This window comes from Helianthus annuus, chromosome 11 (genome assembly GCF_002127325.2).
Source record: "Helianthus annuus cultivar XRQ/B chromosome 11, HanXRQr2.0-SUNRISE, whole genome shotgun sequence".
NCBI classification, from domain to species: domain Eukaryota; kingdom Viridiplantae; phylum Streptophyta; class Magnoliopsida; order Asterales; family Asteraceae; genus Helianthus; species Helianthus annuus.
Window position 1 is genome coordinate 74,149,088 of NC_035443.2, and position 23,562 is coordinate 74,172,649.

Genomic DNA, 23,562 nt, shown 5'->3' on the forward strand with positions numbered 1-23,562 from the left:
GGATCATATGAATGAAAGAGTTAGTGCAAGTTCAAATAAATATGAATATTGACCTGTTGCAAACGGTCAAGGAAATGAGAATGTTATGTGAAAGTATAGTATGGATAGTAAGAGCTTATTAGGAATGAGTAAGTTGTATGAATGATTTATGAAACAAGGACGGGTAGTTACCTATTATGATGAGGTACCAGTCAAAGTTAGACATATATGTGTGTGTATAAATTTTGAAATAAGGTCGTATAGTTGACGAAAGTAATAAGAATGTGGAGGTGAACAAAAAGATATCTAATGCACATGATACATGGGTATTAAAATGATAAATGAACCAATAGCTAAGGCATGGGTTGGAAGCTAGCGCTATTAGTGAAAGCGACACTAATAAGAACTCCGAGATGGGTTCTAAAATATAGAGGGTTGTTACTAAGATGGACCAGTGGTCGTGTTGATAGAGTAAGGAAAGGATGTTAGTGACTAATGGAAATGAGAAAGGTTTCGGGGACGAAACCTCATTTAAGGGGGGTAGATTTGTAACGCCCCAAAACTCGGGTCTAAATATTTTATTTGGACATTTTATTAGGTTGGCATAAGTAAGTAGGATTTATTGGTTAAGTGGGATATTTCACTAATAACCAAGTTATCTAATTTGATTAGATAGTGCTAGCTATAAATTAAGAATGGAAAACATTGGGGGGTCAAATAGATAAGAGAGAACATGAGGGACTAAGATTGCCAAATATGAATCTGAATTTAATTAAAAACAAAATCTCACACACACTAGATGGGTGTGTGCGTGAGAACGATCAGGAAGAAGAAAAAGGGGTGAAACCCTAGTTCTCAAGAAAGCTTCAAATTGACAAGGAAATTAGGCTCAAATCCAATGCATGAACTTGATTTCTTGGCCATCTAGCCCTAACAAATATACGGTAAGTTGTAATTTTGGATTTGATGATGTTTATATGAATTGGGTTATGATCAATCCTTTAAATTGTGTGAAATCAAGCATGATTATATGTTAAGGATATAGTATGGAATGCGAATTATACACGATTTTGATGTTATTTGAGGTTTTTGTGAAAAACCCACTTGTAGAAGTAATGCTATGAAGGTGATGATGTTGTATGTGCTAAATCAAACATAGTTTTGATATATATATGAGTTGGATATTGTGGATTATTGTTAATGACCTTGATCTAGGATGAAAGTTAGGTGAGGTTAGGGGAAATTTGATGATCTTGATATGAGTTAGTAAGAATATGCAAAGAATGCTTGTACATAATGTTTTGTTAGTAGTACACCCACCAAGTGTTTGATGAAATGCCTAAGAGAGCAAAATTGTGAAATTGTATGAAGGTTGTGGGTAATTATGTATAGAAGGTGCTTATGGTGTAGCCGTTAGCAAAATAATAAGTTAAGTATGCTTAAGGTGGAGTCCATACGAAAACTCGGATTTGAATGTATGGTTTGGTAAAATCATGCATTAGGAACTTGTACCTTATGCTCCAATGATGTAATGCTCGCCATGTAATTGATGTGCTTGATTTATGGTGATTAAGAATGAATGTGTACGAATGTGAAATGCGTAGTTTATTGTTAGTGATAATGTTGGAGTTATGTTGTGTACATAAGTAAGATGATAATTTTGATTGAGTGAATTTTGAATAATGCGGTTGTCGAATGTAGAGTTATAAAAGCATAAGTATGTGTAAACTGGTTGTGTACATTGTGTATGTGACTAGGTGATCGTGTAGTTGTATGTGTTGTACAACATTATGTATGAAATTAATATGATGTTATTAATATGGTCTATGTGGTTGACAAATCATGTCGTATGCGCGTTAGTGAAAGTCAATATAGATAAGAGTTGGAAAAATGTATGTTAATATGAATGAGTATGAATACTAACATTATTATGGCATGACGGCATGAAAGAATAGGAACCACACTAACACGGACCAAGCATGGAAAGCTAACGGGTCAAGCGGAAGCGAGGGAGCAAGCATGGACACTAACGCTTAAGGTAAGTGATCCCGACTCACTTCTTAGTGTAAATGTAGAATTCTAATATTTATATGTGTGGATAAGAATCATGCAAGGGATATGTAATGATTATGAATTTTAAGTTAAGTGTTATTTTAGTATAACGAAGGAATTGTTATAACAAAGGAAATTTGATGGTATTAAACGGGTCGAATAATCATGTATAAGTAAGGTAGCAATGATGAAGCTTGTAAAGATTAAGGACCCGGGGTAAGGATTCTTAGTATAAGATGTAGGGAAATGTTTTACGGACAATTAGAAACAAGTTCCAAGTGATTCGGACGCAAAACGAACGAGTTACGCGAGTTTTAGTATTTAAAATGATGGCTGAACTGAGCATCACCGTAGCTTACAGTGCCCACCGTAAGCTACGGTGGGTGCTGGGAATGTTATTTCTGCCGTAAGGCAGGTTAAGGCTGCCGTAAGGTTTTGGGGGCCACCATAAGCTACGGTAGCCACCGTAGCTTACGGTGGAGGTCTGATGCAATTGTTTTGTTTATGTAATTTCTTCGTTTTTCCTCGAACGCGGACCCCGTGAACCCATTCCAAGCCTCGTTAAGTCTTTATAATGTTCCTTAACCCTACCAAATGGCTTGGTTAGTTACGGATGAGTATGAAACTCATTTTTAAGATCCGAAACATATCTGAAAGATATTTTAAAAGCAATATGACATGTGATTCAGTTCGGGATGTGTGAGCGTGTACGCGGGTAACGAATTAAGTATGTGAGTAGGTATGCTTGTATGTATTAGTGTTTGTATGTATGTATGTATGTAAGCACCTAAGTAGATAAGTTGTACGCCGTAATGTATGCATGTATGTAAGTATGTGAGTAGGTATGTTTATATGTAGTAATGTATGTATGTATGTATGTATGTATGTATGTATGTATGTATGTATGTATGTATGTATGTATGTATGTATGTATGTATGTATGTATGTATGTATGTATGTATGTATGTATGTATGTATGTATGTATGTATGTATGTGAGCAGGTATTTTTGTATGAAGTAATGTATGTATGAATGTGTGTAGGTATGTATGTACGTAGTTATGTATGTAATGCATACGTGGTTTCAATACTCTTAAGTATTGACGATATTAACAGTGTGCCTCGAGAATGAAATGTGGTGCAGGTTCTCCATTGAGGTTCGCTAAGGATTAGACACCCGGATGGAATGACTATATCTAGAAAGATAACGGGATGGAAAGAATATGTGGATAGAACAAATCGAGACTACACGATTAAGAATCTTGTTTGTATATAATGTATGCTAATGTTTCGATTGTATGTGGTGGGTGCAGGTAGTACGAATCACAGATTTTCATCACAAGGAGTAGCGATCAAAGACCGAGTCACAAGTCAGATTGTACGGGAATACTTGATTACGTAAATTGATAGTTATAAGTTATGCTTCTGTTATGTAAATGAGTACAAAAGATAATCTTGTTGTAAGAAGGTATTTTATAATGAACTTGCAAGTAGGTCAAAAACGTGTTTATTGAAAGAAATTTTATAGTACGAATTTCCGCTGCGTCTTTTCAGTTAAAGCGTGTTAGGGTGTTACACAGTTGGAATGCCCGCGCATTTCTCTTGGTTGCTCCTTCAGCTGGTTTGGTTTGGTTGGCTACAGGTTTAGCTAATTTAGGACATTCAAATTGGAAATGACCTCTTTCTCTGCAATTATAGCAAATTCTTGTTTTCTTCCTGCTGTCTTCTTCCCGATGTCCTTTGGTTTTGCAAAAATTGCAAACTATGTTGCATTGTCCATAATGCTTCTTTTTGCAATTTCTGCAGAAAGGAGGTGATGAGGATTGCCCCGTTCCTCTTTTCTTGGTATTACCCACACGAAATCCTTGGGTAATCTTGTGAGCTAATTCCTTCTTGCGATCTTCCTCTCTTGTGCGTACCAACTCATCCGTTAGGGTATTAGCTAATTCTACCGCATCGTCAATAGTACGAGGTCTCGCAGCTTTAACGATGTTTCGGATTTCATTAATTAACCCCCAGATGTAACGGGAAATGTGTACCGGTTCTGGCGAAGCCAGTGTTGGTACCACCCTTGCGTATTCAAAGAATGTCGAAGTATAGCCCCGACAATCTACACCTAACATACGATGACTCAGGAACTTGTTTGCCATTTGTTCCTTCTCGTATTCGTGACAGAATTTTCTTTCAACCAAACTCTTAAATTCTTCCCAATTCATTGCATAGGCTACCCTTCTTCCTTTTGCCTGGAGGACCGTGTTCCACCATTCAAGTGCTCCTTCTTTGAACAGATTTGATGCATACATCACTTGATCCTCTTCAGCACATTTGCTTATTGCAATTACTGCCTCGGTTTTCTCTAACCAACGCAGTGTTGCAGTTGCCCCTTCATTACCTGCAAATTCTGCGGGTTTGCAAGCAAGAAATTCCTTGTAAGTGCAACCAGGCATGATCATCATGATTACCGCCTCCATTTATGCTGTTACTGCCGTTATCTTCTGGAATACGTTTACTAGGAATTAATTGTGGTTCGGCAGGTTTCTGAACAGCAGCTACAATTTCTGGAATAGCATTGGCTATCCCTTGGGCGATAAAGTGCTCAATATCTTGTCGGGTTATATATTGATCTTCCTGTTCTTGCTCAGATTGATTTACTTCATTAATTGGTTCATTGTTAGCATTTTCCATCTGCTAATTAGTAGGAATTATTAGTGTCTAACTTAACAACAAATTTAGCACAGATGAACATATGAATTACTACAACATACAAACATAACCAAAATTGTCGATTTCTCGACTTTCATTTTGTTATTGTATATTGTATATGCCTCCGTACACACCATATCTTACAAGGTTTTATTGCCCATTTTACAGAATCAGTTTTTACTATATTAGTTATAATACAGACAAACGTTTTCCAGCCCTTCCTATCTTTTGGTCCACTGGCAGTTTTTTAGTAACGACGCTCCCTCTCGTCATACTTCCAAGAGATCTGCTCCCCCATTTCCCTGATCCTATTCCCGGTGCCTATCAGTTCTTCACCGAACTGACGTAACTCAGCTAAATTTTCATAGCTCATTGGCGGATTAGGGATAGGTTCTGGATCAAATTGTGGGAGAAAACTATAGGGACTATTAACTATATTTTGGAATTGCCAGTCATTAGTCCACCATTCCTCCATTTGGCCTAATGGTCTAGTGTGAACTAGTGGGTCTGGAATAGCTGGTCCTAGGTTTAATGGAAATTGGGCTGTAACAGGATAAGAGAAAAGATTATTGTTGATAGGCTCTAGAACATCACAATTATCCAGTAGGCGGTCTATTTCGTCCTGGAATGTGATTTCCTCAGATTGTTTAGAGCTTTCTCCGATATCTATTCCCTTTTGCTTAAGATCTATTCCTATTTCCTTTTCTGGTAATTTCGAACTTTCTCCAGTTTCTATTTCTTTTCCCTTGTTCATGCTCACAGGATTTTCTATTTTAGGAAGTCTCCTAGTAGTTGGTTTTCTACGGCGTACTTTCCTCCACCCTACGTATCATCTTTTCTTTTTAGGTTTGGCTTTTTCCAACGGTGGAGCTTTGAATTCCACAGGTTCTTCTATGTCAGCAATGTAACCAGTAAAGTCGTGAGAGACTTCGATAGGCACTGGATATAAGTTGAGATTCTGGAATGCTTCCGACATCTCATTCATGCTGCATAGTATATATGCAAAATTACAAGAATGCAATGTTAAAACTTTGGAACAAAGTTTAACAAACAAACACTACTGAAGTTTTATTGCATACCAATTTATACAAAGGACAACAGAAATAAACACACTAGGACTTTATTTATTTATGTGATTTCTCTTACTAGACCCAACTTATCGGATATTTAGAAATTGGCATTTTCTGCTATAGTAGCTAGCATATAGAGATTTGCCCATTTCTTGTCTATTTTATCTTCCCAAGGTGTACTATTACCCAACTCTTGGACTTCTGGGTTAAACCTAACTCTCTTGGTTCGGGGTTTCTTTTTCTCCTGACTCTTTTTAAGTATCGAATCCCTTTTCTCTGGGGAAAGAGGATTTTCATAGTTTGCCTTGCGGACAAAGATTCCTTCTTCTAAATTTACTGGGTTTTTAGAAGAAGATGCAACATCTAGTTTATGGTAGATAGCAGACAGCTTTTGTTTACTCATACTGTAACTATCAAATAATCAGTTCATAAAACAAATAATCACAGAATGATAACTAGTAGGGTTAAGTATTTTGTCAAATACTTAATTCCGTAATAGGCTTAAATCAGTGGCTCGATCAGTGGCTCAATAGTTATTAATTATTAATTATTAGCTCTGATACCACCTTCAACTGTCACGGCTCCCCGACCCACCCTGGACGGAGTCGGGGGTCGCGAGGCAGTTCCCGGTGGTACCCGTGGTATTTACTTTATGCGACAGCGGAAGTCTTTGATTAACAGGATCTTTTCACCGGAAAATACTTGTTTAGTATATTACATAAAGTTTAACGGATAAATCCCAAAATTTACAATAAGTTGATTTCACACAGAAATCTTTATTTTTCCAAAACATGTTTTATTTATTTACAATGAGCCACTTCCCTGAGCTTGATAGTGCTTTACTACACTTTTCCTGGATCACACATATCACCTGAAACATGTTTGAAAAAGGTTTTGTCAGCGGGGAAATACTGAGTGAATCATTCTGTTTTCTAAAACGACCCGTTAGTTATAAATTTACAGTATTAAGAGCGATTACAATGTTTTTATCAACCAATTATCAAGAATGGGTATTTGTCACTCGACCGGATCTGTGACTGTGGTCATACCACTATTGGGTCCCGTTGCCCCAATAGTGACGGTTCACTCACACAGAGTGATACTCACTCACCTAGAGTGATAAAAATAGTAATGTGCACAATACCCCACATACCAGCTGTAATTTGGTGATTACAAAGACTTAATCCCTGTAATTATAACCTTGAAAATAATTTGAGGTATTGTAATACTTACTCACAAACGGTGAGAAAACAGTTAAAAAGAAGAATGACTCACATTGCAGATTAACGAGCAATAGATATAAGCCTACTGATTAGCCTTGATTAAACCTAATTTAACACAATGCACACACAGGCAGGTTAGTAACTAATACAGCAATTACGTCAATTCACGAGATTAAACCTTCACAACGATTAATCAGTGCAATACTCGGTAATTCAATCGGATTCACAACGAATAACAGAGCATAGTTCGAATTCGAACAGCACTCTAATATTCAAGTCGAAATCACGACGAATAATCAAAGTATAAGCTCAATTGAGCAGCACCTGGACTATCGTTGGATAGTTATAATCGATCGGACGTTGAATCGTAATAGCGATCGAGTTATTACCCTGATTGCGGCAGCGTTTCGAGAATCGTGTGTGTGTTGTGAACTGTTTCGTCTATAACTCGATGGTTACAGAGAATTTGGACGTCGAATGAACACCAAAATTCAAGTGCCAACGTCCCCTATTTATATCTGAAAAATGTCCTCCCTCGCGCCACGCGAAGAAGACATGTGTACCCGTCGCGTGGCGCGACGGGTCTATTTCTTAGCCTAGGTTGTTTCGTGTCCTAGATAGCCTTGCTGAGTAAGTTAAACGAACAATTTTCGTTTCTACAGCGAATTTAGAGGATAAACGTCCACTAGGGTTTAACCCCCCTGAGTTTTAGGGGTCCTGATCCTGATTCCGATTGTTACGAAAATTTTAGGGTTTATGCGGAATCACTTGGGTTTCTCAATTAGGGTTTCCTTAATAGCTAATTACCATCCTAAGTATGGATTTTAGTGACAGTTGTTACAGCCACCCCATGGAACGACTTCAAAGATTTGATCAAGGAAGAGTATTGCAGTCGTGACGGCATTCACAAGCTCGAGGTGGAACTTTTCAACCTGAAGATGACAGGGTCAGAGATCGAGGCGTACACAAAGCGATCAAATGAGTTGGCCGTGTTGTGTCCTACTATGGTGGACCCTCCTATCAAGCGTATCGAGTTGTATCTCAAGGGTTTAGTGCCAGAGATTCAAAGTCATGTGACTTCAGCTAACCTCACCACTATCTAGCAAGTGGTTCGTTTGGCTCATCGTCTTACTAATCAGGCAGTCGAGCAGAACAGGCTGCCCAAACGCATTAGTACTACTGCTACTTCTAATGCCCCCAGCGACAGCAAGCGCAAATGGGATGGAATATCAAGCAAGGGTTCAACTTCAGTTCAGTCTCAGCCTCAGCAACGAAAGACTGATGACTACAAGAGCCCTAGTTAATCGTCTGGTAATCAAAGTCAAGGTGGGTACAGGGGAATCCACCCCAAATTCAATCGCTGTAATTTGCACCACAGCGGGCCATGCACCAGGAGTAACTGTTATCGGTGCAACAAGCCAGGCCATGCCGCAAAGGATTGCAGGAGTTTGCACCCTGCGAATCAGAATCGTCAGCAACAACAAGCCCCATCGAATCAACGTCAGCAGCAACAATAGCAAGGTAACAACAAAGGGTACTTTCGGTGTGGTGCTGAAGGCCACTTCAAGAGAGACTGTCCCCAACTGAACCAGAATCAGAACAACAACAACCAGGGGAATGGGAACAATGGAGGTAACAACAACGGCAATGTTGCCAGGGGATGTGCCTTCGTGATTGGTCAGGGTGATGCAAGGAACGATCCCAACGTCGTGACAGGTAAGTTCCTACTAGACGACTTCTATGTTTCTGTTTTATTTGATTCGGGTGCCGATACTAGTTATGTGTCCTTAAAAGTTATTCAGATGCTTAAGCGTGCCCCAATTTCCTTGAACACCAAGCACATTGTAGAACTAGCTAATGCTAAAAGTCTTGAAGCCACACACATAGTTAAGGGTTGCAATCTCGTTTTATCTGGTCAGACCTTCTCCATCGATCTGATCCCCATCGTTCATGGTAGTTTCGACATCGTCATTGGTATGGATTGGTTATCTCAGCATCGAGCAGAGATTCTTTGCAAGGAGAAGATCATTCGCATTCCTCGCTCTGGTGGGGAACCTTTAGTGATTCATGGCGACAAGAGTGGTGCTGTTGTGGGCATCATTTCTTTCCTTAAGGCCCAGAAGTGTTTACGTAAGGGCCACGCAGCTATCTTAGCCCTCGTTATAGATGCATCAACGAAAGAGAAGAGAATAGAAGACATCTCTATTGTACGTGACTTTCCAGAGGTATTTCCTGAGGAATTACCTGGTCTTCTGCCCCACCATCAGGTAGAATTTCAAATCGAGCTAGCTCCTGGAGCAGCGCCCGTAGCTCATGCATCGTATCGCTTAGCTCCATCAGAATTGGAAGAACTATCTATGCAACTACAAGAACTCTTGGATAAGGGTTTCATACGGCCTACCTCTTCGCCCTAGGGAGCTCTAGTCTTGTTTGTAAAGAAGAAAGATAGTACCTTCAGAATGTGTATTGACTACCGCGAACTCAACAAGGTGACCGTGAAGAATCACTATCCCCTTCCACGCATTGACGACTTGTTCAACCAATTGCAAGGGTCGAGCTACTATTTGAAGATTGACCTGAGGTCAGGTTACCATCAACTGAGAGTCCGAGATGAGGACGTCTCCAAAACAGCATTTAGAACTCGTTATGGGCACTACGAGTTTTTAGTCATGCCCTTCGGACTGACAAACGCACCAGCGGTCTTCATGGACCTTATGAACATAGTGTGCAAACCTTACCTGGATAAGTTCGTTATAGTTTTCGTCGATGACATCCTGATCTATTCGAAGAGTCAGGAGGAGCATGAGCAACATCTGAAGCTTATTTTGGAACTTCTTAGAGCAGACAGTTGTATACAAAGTTCTCGAAATGCGACTTCTGGCTTCGTGAAGTCCATTTTCTAGGCCATGTGGTAAACAAGGATGGGATTCATGTTGATCCATCTAAGGTAGACTCGATCAAGAACTGGCCTGCACCTTGAACACCAATAGAAATCCGCCAATTTTTGGGTTTGGCGGGCTACAATAGAAGGTTTATCAAGGACTTCTCCAAGATTGCGCAACCCCTCACGTCACTAACTCAAAAAGGCGTCACCTATCGTTGGAGTGATGCACAGGAATCTGCATTTCAGCATTTAAAGGATAGACTTTGTAGCGCACCTATTCTCTCATTGCTAGAGGGCACAGACGATTTTGTGGTTTATTGCGACGCATCCATTCAGGGTCTTGGATGTGTGTTGATGCAACATGACAAGGTCATTGCTTACGCGTCATGTCAACTAAAAGTTCACGAAAGGAACTACACTATGCACGACTTGGAATTAGGAGCAGTGGTTTTTGCTCTTAAGATATGGAGACATTACCTGTACGGTACCAAGTGCACCATCTACACCGATCACAGGAGTCTCGAGCATATCTTCAAGCAAAAGGAGTTGAACATGCGACAACGTTGATGGGTCGAGCTCTTGAATGATTATGAATGCGCGATCAAGTACCATCCGGGCAAAGCCAACGTGGTGGCTGACGCCCTCAGCCGAAAGGATACTACCCCTAAATGAGTGCGCGCATTACAGCTTACCATCCAAGCTAGTCTTCCTGCTCAGATACGAGATACTCAGGTGGAAGCATTGAAAGTAGAGAACGTCGGGGCAGAGTCCCTACGAGGATCCAGGAAACGGTTAGAACAAAAGGAAGACGGTGCATACTATGTAATGGGACGCATTTGGGTCCCACTTTATGGAAAGTTACGCGAACTTGTGATGGATGAAGCACATAAGTCTCGTTACTCAGTACATCCTGGTTCAGATAAGATGTACCACGACTTAAGGACTACGTACTGGTGGCCTAGCATGAAAGCCCACATAGCAACTTATGTCAGTAAATGCTTGACTTGTGCAAGAGTCAAGAGTGAATTTCAGAAACCATCAGGCCTACTGCAACAACCAGAGATCCCAACATGGAAATGGGAGCAAATTTCCATGGATTTTGTTACTAGCCTGGCTAGATCTCAACGCAGAAATGACACTATTTGGGTGATAGTGGATCGATTGACTAAGTCTGCACACTATTTGGCTATCAAAGAAACAGACAAGTTCTCTACCCTAGCAGACGTTTACTTAAAGGAAGTGGTTTTGAGGCACGGGGTGCCAACCTCCATTATTTCTGATCATGATGCACGTTTTACTTCTGAGTTGTGGCAAGCTATGCACAAATCCTTTGGCTCACGTTTAGACATGAGCACCACTTATCATCCGCAAACGGATGGGCAGTCTGAACGCACCATCCAAACCCTCGAAGACATGCTTATGGCATGTGTAATCGACTTTGGTAACGGCTGGGAGAAGCATCTTCTGTTAGTGGAGTTTTTGTATAATAACAGTTACCACACCAGCATCCAGGCCGCTCCGTTTGAGGCATTGTACGGGCGTGAATGCCGATCACCTCTTTGTTGGGCAGAGGTTAGCGACAGCCAGATCACTGGCCCAGAACTCGTGGTAGACACGACAGAAAGGAGTGCTCAGATACGACAATGAATGGAGACAGCTCGTGACCGTCAGAAAAGCTACGCGGATAAGCACAGGAAACCACTCGAATTCCAGGTTGGGGATCGAGTGCTACTCAAAGTTTCACCTTGGAAAGGTGTTGTTCGTTTTGGTAAGCGAGGAAAACTTAACCCGCGATACGTTGGACCTTTTGACATCATTGAGAAAATAGGCAAAGTGGCCTACAAACTGAACCTACCAGCAGAACTCAGTGGAGTTCACAATGTTTTCCACGTGTCGAATCTGAAGAAGTGCCTGTCAGATGAGACCCTCATAGTTCCTTTGAAGGAAGCGATTTATCGAGGAACCAGTAGAGATTACTGACCGAGACGTTAAGGTTCTCAAGCACACCAGAATTCCTCTTGTTCGAGTTCGTTGGAACTCCCGTCGTGGCCCAGAGTTTACCTGGGAATGAGAAGACCAGATGAAACAAAAGTATCCCCAATTGTTTGCGAATAGTGCAACCACTACTGTTAAGACCGGTTTGACTCCGAAACGATTGCGTATGACATGTTCGACGTGCGGAATCCGTGAACGTGAACGACCGAAACACACGAGACGTACTCAATCTGTGATTCTATAGAAATGTATGAAAATGTACAAGCAACACGAATCACCTTTTGCCTTTCTCTCTCTACTTTCTCTCTCTAGCTTCTCTCTCTAACCTCTAACCTTCAAAGCTCCAAAATGGCAAAAGTTGTAAACTCTAACCCTAAGGGTTCTATTTATAGGCCAACGCAATAAGGAATCTTTCCTTATTTACAATAATGCCACCTTGCCTTTACTAACTAGATATTACAACATAAACACTTAAATTCTTTGGTTTCTGCTACTAACGGAGTTGACGGAGGCGATAGACATTACTGCACTAACAGACTCCCCCTTGGATATTGCCGTAGTCAAGCTCGTAGCGACTTTTCTTTCTCTCTCTCTTGAGTCTTCTTGAAGCTTTAACACGTATTCAGCAACACAGACTCCCTATTGCTCGAACAGAATCCCGGTGGATCTGTCTTCAGCTTCATCTCCCCTTTTGGTAAACTCTTCAGGCTCCCCCTTTCGTCAAGCTTCCGTGCTTTGGGATCGACACCTGGCTTTCCGGTTACAAGCTCTTCCAGAAACGATACCTGGCTTCTTACACGCTTCCGTTTGCGTTGAGCTCGTCTTCAGACTCTCCCTCAGACTTGGCTATCGGGATCGTAGTCTGGAATAACATCTGCAACACTCATACGTTTATAAGTGACAATGTTTTCAAATTGTCCAGAAATCGTAATCTGGCTCTTTAAAACTTTCAAAATCAAGATCCTGGCTTTAAAGATATAATAATATGAGTATATCCGGGATTATCTTGACTCTCTCCCCCTATCAAAAAGCTTCATAGAATTGGCAGTTTTTAAACATCAAAATCGAAAACAAGCTCTTCTACAGATTTTAACAATATAAGCATCCAAATCCTTCACGGTTAATCATCCAAGTCCAAATTAATGACCTTGGAGATATCACAAACTGTTTTTGAATTTTTGATTTTAAGGTTTCAAGTTTCAAATTAATGAACTTGTTTTATTTTCAGAAACACGATCAGCATACTTAGATTTTGAAACTTAGCATTCAAACATCGGTTGTCGAAAATAAAGCAGAAATCAAAATATTTTTGTATTTTTCTGAAATATAAAGCAGTAAAGAAATATTTACAAACGTATTTACAAAAAATATTTTTGTTTGAGTTCGTGTCAGAGGATCATATCAGTTTTTGACAAGTCACAAGTACCGTTGAGCTTAGTTACACATTAAGAATTAAACAATTCACTTAGATTGTCGATATACTGATCCACTTAAATTTTCACACAAATTTCAACTGATTCAGGATACGAATTAGATGTTTTAAGAACTTAAACTTATTCATGTGTCCCACCTCTTGAATATACTCCCGTATCCAGATCCCAATATTCAGTCTTACAGGTGGGTATACCACAGATGATATCTGTAAGGGGTTAGATGCGAAACCGTGAGAGCTCAGGTCAGAACTTTCGTTCAGCAGAGAGATGACGGTTCGACTTTAGGTGTGTCCCCTTTAGAGGATCTTTTGTTTCAACAGCAATGACTATCAATTTTATTGTTTCATCAATTTGCTGAGGGCGATGCTGTATTTCAACCAATGCGAAAAGTATTATTCGAGGACTAGGTCAGAACTTCCATTCAGCAGAAGTCCCGGAATAATACCCCAGATATCACTGACTATAAAGACCTAGTATCTCAGAGTAAGGGACCTTTCAAACGAGATTTCAGGGGTTACCTATATATCCAAGTAGTGTTCCCCACGAAATAAGCAAGTGTTTGAATTTAGGTTTATATCCCGAAAAAATTTACTAAGTGTATAAAAACCTATCGGCATATCATCAGTGAGACTGTTTAATGCTATTTAATCATTACATTTCTTTAGCATACTGTAACTGTCTACTGATGTACTATCATTTCCTCTTTTTACACAAAACTCAATTTTTGAATTTTATCATGTTTTTGGCTTTTTCAAATTTTCTAATGTTTTTGGATTTTCTGAAATTTTTCTTACTCCCCCTAAAATGCAAAACCATTAAAGAAAATTTGACAAACCGACACTGATAGCTTTGTCTCGCCATCCATTTTGTGCTTCACATGCACTGATCTTCAGAAAATTTAACGTACCCCCATGATTTACAACACATTGATCTTTTACAGTTTGAAAACCGTTTTTCAATCTTGTGAAATTAATCATGTTTGTTCCGCCGTGAGAGTTTCGGCATATTCAATCAGAACTTCCCCTGATAACAAACTATTTTCCCATTATGATTTCAAAACACTTAAGTTTGTTTTAATCAAAATGGTTTTTCCGGAAAATAAGTTTTGTTTGATTCACACACGGGGTTTATTCATCACCTTGTTCTTTCATCAACTATTACGAAAGTTAAATCAAGTACAACTTAATGTCCTTGATAAAACATTTCTCAAGAAAGATGCCGATTCCTACTCCTCAATTACCAACCTGGGAGTTCCGGCAAATTCAAATAACATATTTTTGAATTTTTTAAATTTTGACAAAATGAAAACATATTTTTGGTTTTTAAATTTTTCAATTTTTAGGGTTTTTGAGAATATTGTTTATTTATATACAGAAAACAAACAAACTCCCTGTTTAAAAGTCGCAGGGATTAGCAGCCTCTTCCTCTCGTGCCAGGCTACTTCGATTCTCCCTTGATTCACATTCAGTTTTCTTCAGAAGCACCTGCACATTCAAAGTATTCAATTACTTGAACAATTTAGCCCAGGTCTGTTGAACCTTAGGCATTTCAACACAATATGCATCATTCAGCTTCGGAAAATCTTTGTCATTTTGTACAAAGACTTTGTCAATTTGGACTTCAACCTTTTCATCTTTTACCGAAGTAATTTGTTTCTTAACACTCCATGTTTGACCTTTTGGAGTCCCTCTTTTGTAAAAATGTGACTCTTTTTGAACATTTTGATCCTGAACAACAACTTTTGGTTTCCAAAACTGGTTTGGTTTTGTTGCATCAACAGTTGTTTTCCAACTTTGTGTTGTTCTAAGTCTGTGTGTCACTGGTTTCCATGTTTGTTGTGAGTCAGCCTTTGACATTTTCGGCTTCCAAGTTTGCTTTGAATCAAACTTGGTTGACTTCTGAGTCACAACTTCAGATTTCTGTTTCTCAACATAAACCGACTTCTTTTTCGTCTCAACACCAACAGGTTTCAGATTCGGACACTTGCGTGCAAGATGTCCAATTTGATTACATTTGAAACATGTTCTCTTGGACACATCTTTGACCTGTTGTTGTTGTTTTTTCTGAGCATGAAACTCCTCATTAGACTGTTGTCTAAATTTGAGTTCTTTCTCTTCTTCTGAACTTGTTCCGTGAACAAAGTTCATTTTTGCCTGAAAATTCGGAGTTTCATTTTTATTCCAATTTTGTTTCTTCTTATAACCCAACCCAGCCTTCATGTTTTTCTTTTTGAAACCAGGTTTGAAATAAAAAGTTTTCTGACATTTACCAGCAAATTTCGGAATTTCAAACTTTTCAATTTGAACCATTTTGAAAACTTTATCAACTTTTTCTGAAATCACATTCTGAATCGGGAATACAACATCTAAGAATAATTTGTCCGATCCAATCATGGTATAGACCAATCCCTTTGAATCATCATTCAAATTTTTCTCGGATTTTGTGTTTTTCAGATATCTATCATGAAGATTTCCTTCATCTTCATCCTGTGATTCAGATTTACCTGTATCAACCGACTCTTCGTTCAACACACTTTCAACGACTTTACCTACCACCTCCGAATCATGAGAATCATCAGATTTGGAATAGGTTATGTCAATGTTATCTGGCAATTGATCTACCATGTTGAAAGCTTTCTCGACCTTTTTTTCATCATAAAATGCAAACTTTTCCGGTGGTGGAACTTGATGAAACTCTGAGCCAATGCCTTTCTTGTTCTGCTCAGACTCACCATCTCCCGGTTTTATATTGAAAATTCGTTCAAGCACATATGACGACACGTGGTAACTTTTTAACTTGTTGTTTTCCTGTTCTAAATCAACAATCTGTTGCTATAACTTAGCAACATCCTCAATATAGGAATTAACAACATCTTGTTTTATAGCATACATTCGTTTAAGTTCTTTGGTTGTTTCACATAAATGATTCATTCTTGATTGAGCATATTTCATTTCATCTTTCACCTTTTCATATGATTCTTTTATAATGTGATATGATAATTTCATTGAGTCATATTCTTTCTTCATTTCTTGAACCACATTCTCTTTTTGTGAACATTCATTTGTCAGTTTCAAAACGTTTTCCTTCAAAACTTCATTTTCTTTTTCCAATTTGTTACATTTTTCTGAAAAATTTTCATCATTTTCTTTTAAAACTTTTTCTTTTTCTAACATTACTTTGCATTTATCTTTGAAAATGTTTTCAATTTTAATGAATTCAAGATCTCTTGTTCTAAATTGCTCATCTTTTTCAGTACAAGCTCTGCACGGTTCCATACATTTCTTGCACTGAACAATCAGTTTCAAGTTTTCAGAATCAGAATTTACCTCAGTGATTGGCACTTCGGTGTCTTCAGTAGCTTCTTTTTGCTTTTGATCAGCATCATCTTGTTTTTCTTCAATACTGACTTCCTCACCAACATCACCAGCTTCAGACTTTACATCTTTCTTTTCATCTTCTTTTACCTCTTCTTCAATCTGCTGTTCTACAGAAACAACTTCTTTCACAACTTCTGCTTCAACAACCTTTTCAGCAACCTTCTTCAAATTATCCACCATCTCTTCAACATTTTTCTTCATTCTTTCCTCATCCCTTTTTCTCAAACATGACAGCATAGCATATCTGATATCTTTTTCATACTGTTTAACATATGCATCATCTTTCATCACCCTTCTGTAGTATTCGGCTCTCAACGGGACAACAAGAAGAACATCATCAAAAATTATGTCTTTCTTTGGAACAACCGGTTCTCCTTCTCTGTTGTAGTAACATTCTCTCTTCTTATCCCATCTTCTGTTACTGACAGCACTTTCATATTCTTCCTGCATTTCATCCATTCTGTTGTAGACCACATTTCATTCTCTGTAAGTCTTCTCACTCAAGATCTCTTCTCGAGTTTTCTCCTTGATCTCAACTTTTTCTTCATGGATTTCAGCAGTGTCTTTGTCTTTGTTTTCATTTTGAATCTCAGCAACGAAAACAAACTTTCTTTTCTCTGTAATAGCCCTGCCATGAGCTGTTTTTCGAACATTTTCCAAACGATCTTCTTCTGGACAAATTTCGCTCCAGTCAAACCCTTCATCATCGTGAATGACAAAACAAGCTCTTGATTTATCCTTGGGTTTATCTTCGATCAACTTTGACTCTTCTCTGCTTCAATGGTAGATCGCCTTTCGATAATGGTCATCGTTGAAAGGACGTTCATTTACTTCAGCAACTTCTGCATTCTTACATTCTCTTTTGAAATGACCTTTTTGCTTGCATCTGAAGCAGGTCACTTTTGACTTGTCAAATCCGAGCTTCGTTGATGGACCACCAAGAGATTGTTTCCCAGTAATTTCGATGTATCTTTGAGCTCTTCGAATGCAGCTTGCCAAACACCATCAAATATCAATAAGCTCCATTTCCTCTGTATCAATCTGGTCGTAGTCTTCTTTTGTCAGTTCCGAATTACCGATTTTTCCAGCTACAAGACCTTCATATGATTCCAGAACAGATGCAAGAAAGCTCATTTGCTGCTTTGCTGCATTGATGCTCATCGAAGGAGAATTCTTTAGTTTAAGAGCAATGTTGCACAAAATCTCCTCTCCATCTTCAGAACTAGTTTGTGAGGATGAATGATATCCAGAATGATGACTTGTTGACGTTGTTTGTGATTCCTTCATCTTTTCACCACTGAATGCTGTCTTTGGTGCCAACGCCTTTATCAGAAGGTACACTGCCTTTGTAGTACAATCCAACATTCTGTTGATGTGAAGAACTAGTCATTTTGCTTTGCTTTTGTAGCTCCAAGTCATGACTTTCAATCTTTTCAAACAAAGAATCAAGAGAAATTTCATGGTATGAAGCATCGTTTTTTAAGATAAAAACAAACGTTTGCCACTGATCAACTCGTGGTAACGCTTCAATTACTTTATCTATAAGTTCCTCTCTTGTTTTGTCAATTTTAAAACGTTCAAGCTCGATTTTAAGGTGACAGAATCTCTCTATCATTTGCCTCACCGATTCTCCTTTTAAACCATCAAAAAGATCAAATTCTTTTTTAAGTAAAGCGATTTTGTTCTTTTTGTTAGTGCATTAATGTCTATCGCCTTCGTCAATCCGAGCCGTAGCGAGAAACCGAAGAAATCAAGTCTTTATAGTGTCATATCTAGTTAAAAGGCAAGGTGGCAATCTTGTAATTAATGTAAAGTTTCATTAAAGCCTTGACCAATAAATAGGATAGTTATGACATAAGTTGTAAGACTCTTGAAGTCTTTTGCTCCATTTGGTGATTTTAGGGATTCAAGTTTAGAGAGAGAAATCTAGAGAGGAAAGTCTCTCCAACGTGGTTTTTGTATCGTTCACGTCTTATTCATCAATAAAATCACGTTTCTAGTACGTTATTGTGTGTTTGGTCACGCACGTTCACGGATTCCGCACGTCGAACGTTCGTTACGCAATCGAACAGCGTCAAAACCGGTCCTACAAGTGGTATCAGAGCCAGTTGTGAGCTAGTTACCAAGATTCAAAGCCTTTTACCTATACTTTTTGAGATTCTGACACTTTGGACGGACAAAATGGACTGAAAATTTGCCATAAGGTGTAAAATCAAGTAATAACAAACCCTTGAGGAGATTAGACTCAAATTCAGCCTAAAAGTGACCCAAAAGTGCTCGTGAAATAGATCTGCTTATATGACAGTTATGTGGTTCGCTCATTAGGTTCGCTCGAAAGGTCATCATTTGAAGGTTCGCTCCTGAGATCCGCTCGAAATGTCATGTTTTTGGCTGGTTCGCTCTTGAGATTCGCTCATAGACACATGTTTATTGGAGGTTCGCTTATCAGGTTCGCTCTTGGGTACATCCATCTGGTTCGCTCATTGGGTTGTGATCAGGTTCGCTCGTGAGGTTATAATCTGGTTCGCTTTTGAGGTTGTTTTCTGGTTCGCTCGTGGTGATTGTTCTGGTTCGCTCATAGTTGCTGATCAGGTCCGCTCATTGGACTGATTGTGGTTCGCTTATTGTTTCAAAGGGTGGTTCGCTTATTTGGTTATTGTAGATCCGCTTTTCTGACCTGTTGTGTGTAAAATTCACCGTTGTGGTTAAAATGGAAAACCAAGATTTCTACAATATGTTTGCTGGTAGTGGTGGAGCTGTTCAAAGTCCGGCGAGCATCATGCAAAACGTCAACTTAGAAAACAAACTGGGAACCATGCAGAAGCCACCAAAGTTGATGAGCCTAGACGAGTATTCGGGATGGTCTGGGAGATTCAAGAACTGGGCACAGGCTAATCATTTTGAATGCTGGATGAAGATTGAACGAAAATATGTACCTCCAGTGGATGGGTTGAGGATGTTGAAAACTATTGGAAGTCTTACGGAAACAGAACAGGTAGATTTTAAGGCAGAGAAGAAGATGGTGAGTATACTACAGCAAGCAATGAAAGAAGATATTCTGGTGCTGCTACAACATGATGAGAGTGCGCAATCTATCTGGCAAGCCTTAGAACAAAAGTTTAAAGGTAGTGCTTCGATGATAAAGAGCAAGAAGGCGCTGATTAAGAAAGAGTTTGATATTTTCACCGGGATTAAAGGAGAGTCGACAAAGCAGTTGATAGAAAGATATTGTCATCTGGTTGTTGAAATGAGAAGATTGAATATTGAGAAAACAAACGAAGAATGGATCGACAAACTCTGTGACGCGCTTCCCTATGAAGAGTGGGGAACTTATCTGATGATGTTAAAGAATGGTTCTGACTTTGTGAACTACAATCTGAGTGTGTTTATTGAGAAAATAGAAGCTCACGAGCTTGAGCTGCTGAAGATAAAGAAGATGAACTCAGCCAGTATGCAGCAAGATGTGTCCTTGTACTACAAAGGCAGTCCGTCAGCAACAAATTTTCAAAGTCCAAAGATACAGACTGGGTTCAGTGCTGACAAGACCTCAAACGTTACATCAAATGCTTATCAGTCAAGCCATTCTACTCCGTTTGCAAATTTTGAGCCAAATGTTAAAGTTCTAGAACAGAGTTCGCCTCAAAGCTCAACTGGATCAAACCAACAGGCGTTTGTTTCTGGCGTTCAATGTAATATTGCTGTAAACATCAAAAACGGGAATGAGATAACGGAAAATGCTGCAAAACAACACATTGCATTACTAGCTTCTGTTCTTGAGGCTTATGAGGGCTTAGTGGCAGGGAGGATCGGCAATCCTGACATGACGAAGGAGGATTACGACCAAATCGATCCCGAAGAGCTTGAATTAATCGACATCAAATGGTGCATGGCGAGTTTGGTGCGTAGGGCTCAACGTTTTATGGAAATTACTGGCCGGAACAGTCTATCAGGCCCCGATCAAAAGTTAGGGTTTGATAAGTCGAAGGTTACATGCTTTAAATGTAAAGAACGTGGTCACTTCAAACGTGAATGCCCCAACCGTGATGTGAACAATCATCAAAACCCGTTCACAAACGACTACTACAGGCAAGCTATCTATCACAGACCAAATCAACAGCCTGCTGTTCAGAGACCACAGATAGAGAATAAACCGGAAAAGGCGCTCATTGTGAATCAAGATGATGAAAGAGTCGCTGCAGGGTTTAGTTGGGATAAATTTATTCTGGGAAGAGATGATCAGGCCATGATGGCAGAGGTAGTTGAAATTCCTGAGGTAGTTGCTGAATCAAAGGTTGTTGATGAAGTGGTTTCTGAGGTTGTTAAAAAAGTCTCCACGGAAAGTGCTACAGAGGTTGAAGAAATAGTGGCTGAAGTTCTCAACTATGAATCACAGCAGGAGGAATTTTTTTATACAATGAAATCTATTATGCCTCCTAACGTTTTTGATTCTTTTGCAGATTACTTCGAGGAGCCAAGAACCGGAACTTGCCCCAGATTTGAGGAAGAGAAAGAAGCGGTTGAGGAGGTGATTGACGTGTCCAAAGAAATGACTGGAGAGGTTTTGAAGGACATCGCAGACAAAGCTTTGATGAGCAAGCTTAAAGAGGTAGATACAGAACTCATGGAGTCAAAGTCAGTTGATAAGGTGTCAGTTAACGGAGAGAAAATTGAAGTTCAGGAGGTCGAAGTTGTAAATCCGTCTGTGTCAGAGTCGAACCAAGTCGGTAAAATTGTGTGTGAGGAAAGATTGTTGAAGAGAATGTTTCAATCCCCGAAACACCATGCCAAAGTTGTTTACAACCTTGCGTGGAGTGTCTTGAAAAAGACACTAAGTATCAGGAATTGAAACAGCATACAGATATGGTGAAGTTTGATCTAGAACAATTAAAAGAGGCTTATGATACTTTATCTAGATCAATCAAAATGATTCAAAAAGAGAGCACTGAAAATGATAAAGCTACAAAATTGGCTCAAGCCACATTGTTTGATAAACAAAGAGAAGTTAATTTTCATCTTGACACAATTGCATCATTAAGAAAAGAACTTGAATTGGTTAAGATAGAAAATCACAGAATTGATCAAAAGTTAATGAGCTATGTGGCTTCATCTTATGTCTTAGAACAAATTGTACCTCAACAGCCACATGCTACACCTGTCTTCAACAGCGTTCCACCCCCAATGTGGAATCACTACACTCAAAAATATCCAGATGGGGTGGAAGTTGCGTTAAATCTTAAACTGAAAACAATTGAAAGTGATTTACCTGACAGCATTGATATCACTTTCACTACATCTGACACAGATAACGAATCTCAGGTTATCAAAAATGTTATCGATCAGGTGTTGGATGATGAAAGTGAAAAATCTGAGAAGGCTAATTCTGTGGAGGCTGTCAATGATTCTGAGGATGATGGAAATTTCTTAGATCGTTATGTGTCGAAATCGGAAAAAAGTTCGAATGATGATCCGATCATGGTGGTTTACACTATGGTTGGAACTGACAAACTTTATTCCGACATCGAGTATCCGCTTCAGAACGTCAAGTTCGAGAATGTTGAGAAAGTGTTTAAATTGGTTGAACTGAGAGTTAACGAAATCAAGAACAATGATTTCTTTTCGAAACTGAAAAAAACGTTTGGTACTTCACGTCCCACTAGTTCGGAAAAGAAAGATGGGGTTGGTAAGGGTCATAACAAGAAAAATCAGTTTAAGCAACAAGGTATTGGGTTTGAAAAGAAAATCGCTAAACAAGTGGTCAAGCCAAAAGATAGGATAGATGATGTGTTTGTTGCTGGTCCTAGCGCTGAGGTTGAAAAAGAATATATTTTTAGTCAAAAAGCTGTGGACGATTTCAATGCAGCACAGAAGCTTAAAGTAGAAACCGTTAATTCCACTTTTGTCGAGTATGATAAAAGAGTGTGCTATCGCTGCAATGAGATTGGACATATGGCTAAACAGTGTCAAAAAGTTTTTAAGAAACCGGTTGTTGAAAAATCTGTTCAAAAACAAATGGTTGAGAAACCAAAGGTTGAAAAACCAAATGTTCAAAATAAAAATGTTCAAAAACAAATGGTTCAAAAATCTCGACCTAACTCACCGGTTTTTTCAAAAGGTAAAAAAGAAATGGTTTCTCCGATCCGTATTTTAAAAAGCGGTGAATCGTTGAAGTCGGAGGATAAGCCGAAATCGATTTTCGAGATTGGTGAATCTTCTAAAACCAGCAAGACTTCAAAGTTTTACCCCAAGACAAAAGTTTTTGAAAATCAGTCGTGGATCGTGAAATCGAAACCATCAGTTGAGATCAAGAAAATGGAGAATGTTTTGAAAAATGATTCAAATCTTGTTAAAAACGATGTTGTTGAGTTTGAGTTTGAGCTTGATAAGTTTTTGTCAGAATTTCCCACAATTAACAACAAAATAAAACAAAACGTGAAAGAAGAGGCTTCAAATGTCACATTCAATTTTCCTAAAACAAATGAAAAATGCGATGTAGTGTTCGGGTCTGTGTCAGAAGTCAAGAAATCATGGGCATCATTGTTTGAGTAATTTGTTTGTGTGTTGGTTGCAGGGGCTGCCCAAGTCGATTCTTTCAAGATGGATTATGGACAGTGGAGCATCACGACATATGACTGGGTGTTTAGCTCTTCTTTATGATGTCAAGTCAATCAACAGAAGCTACGTTGGGTTCGCAGGGAACCAAGGAGGAAGAATTGTCGGCCAAGGAACGCTTTCTAACGGAGTGATATCTTTCGACAAAGTGAACTACATCGTAGAGTTAACAAACAACTTGTTGAGTATATCACAAATTTGTGATAAGGATTTTAGTGTGCATTTTACGAAGTCTGAG

General features: G+C 39.0%; 1 long non-coding RNA gene across 2 annotated transcripts; it reads left to right on the forward strand.

The window, feature by feature from the left end:
• Window positions 1-797: 797 nt before the first annotated feature.
• LOC110892060 lies at window positions 798-3,529 on the forward strand. Of its 2 annotated transcripts, none has more exons than XR_002565796.2 (3): window positions 798-923; window positions 1,930-2,017; window positions 3,344-3,529. It is a non-coding gene; the product is annotated as an uncharacterized LOC110892060 (long non-coding RNA). The 2 variants fall into 2 exon arrangements; XR_002565797.2 differs by having other exon boundaries at window positions 1,935-2,017.
• The last annotated feature ends 20,033 nt before the right edge of the window (window positions 3,530-23,562 follow it).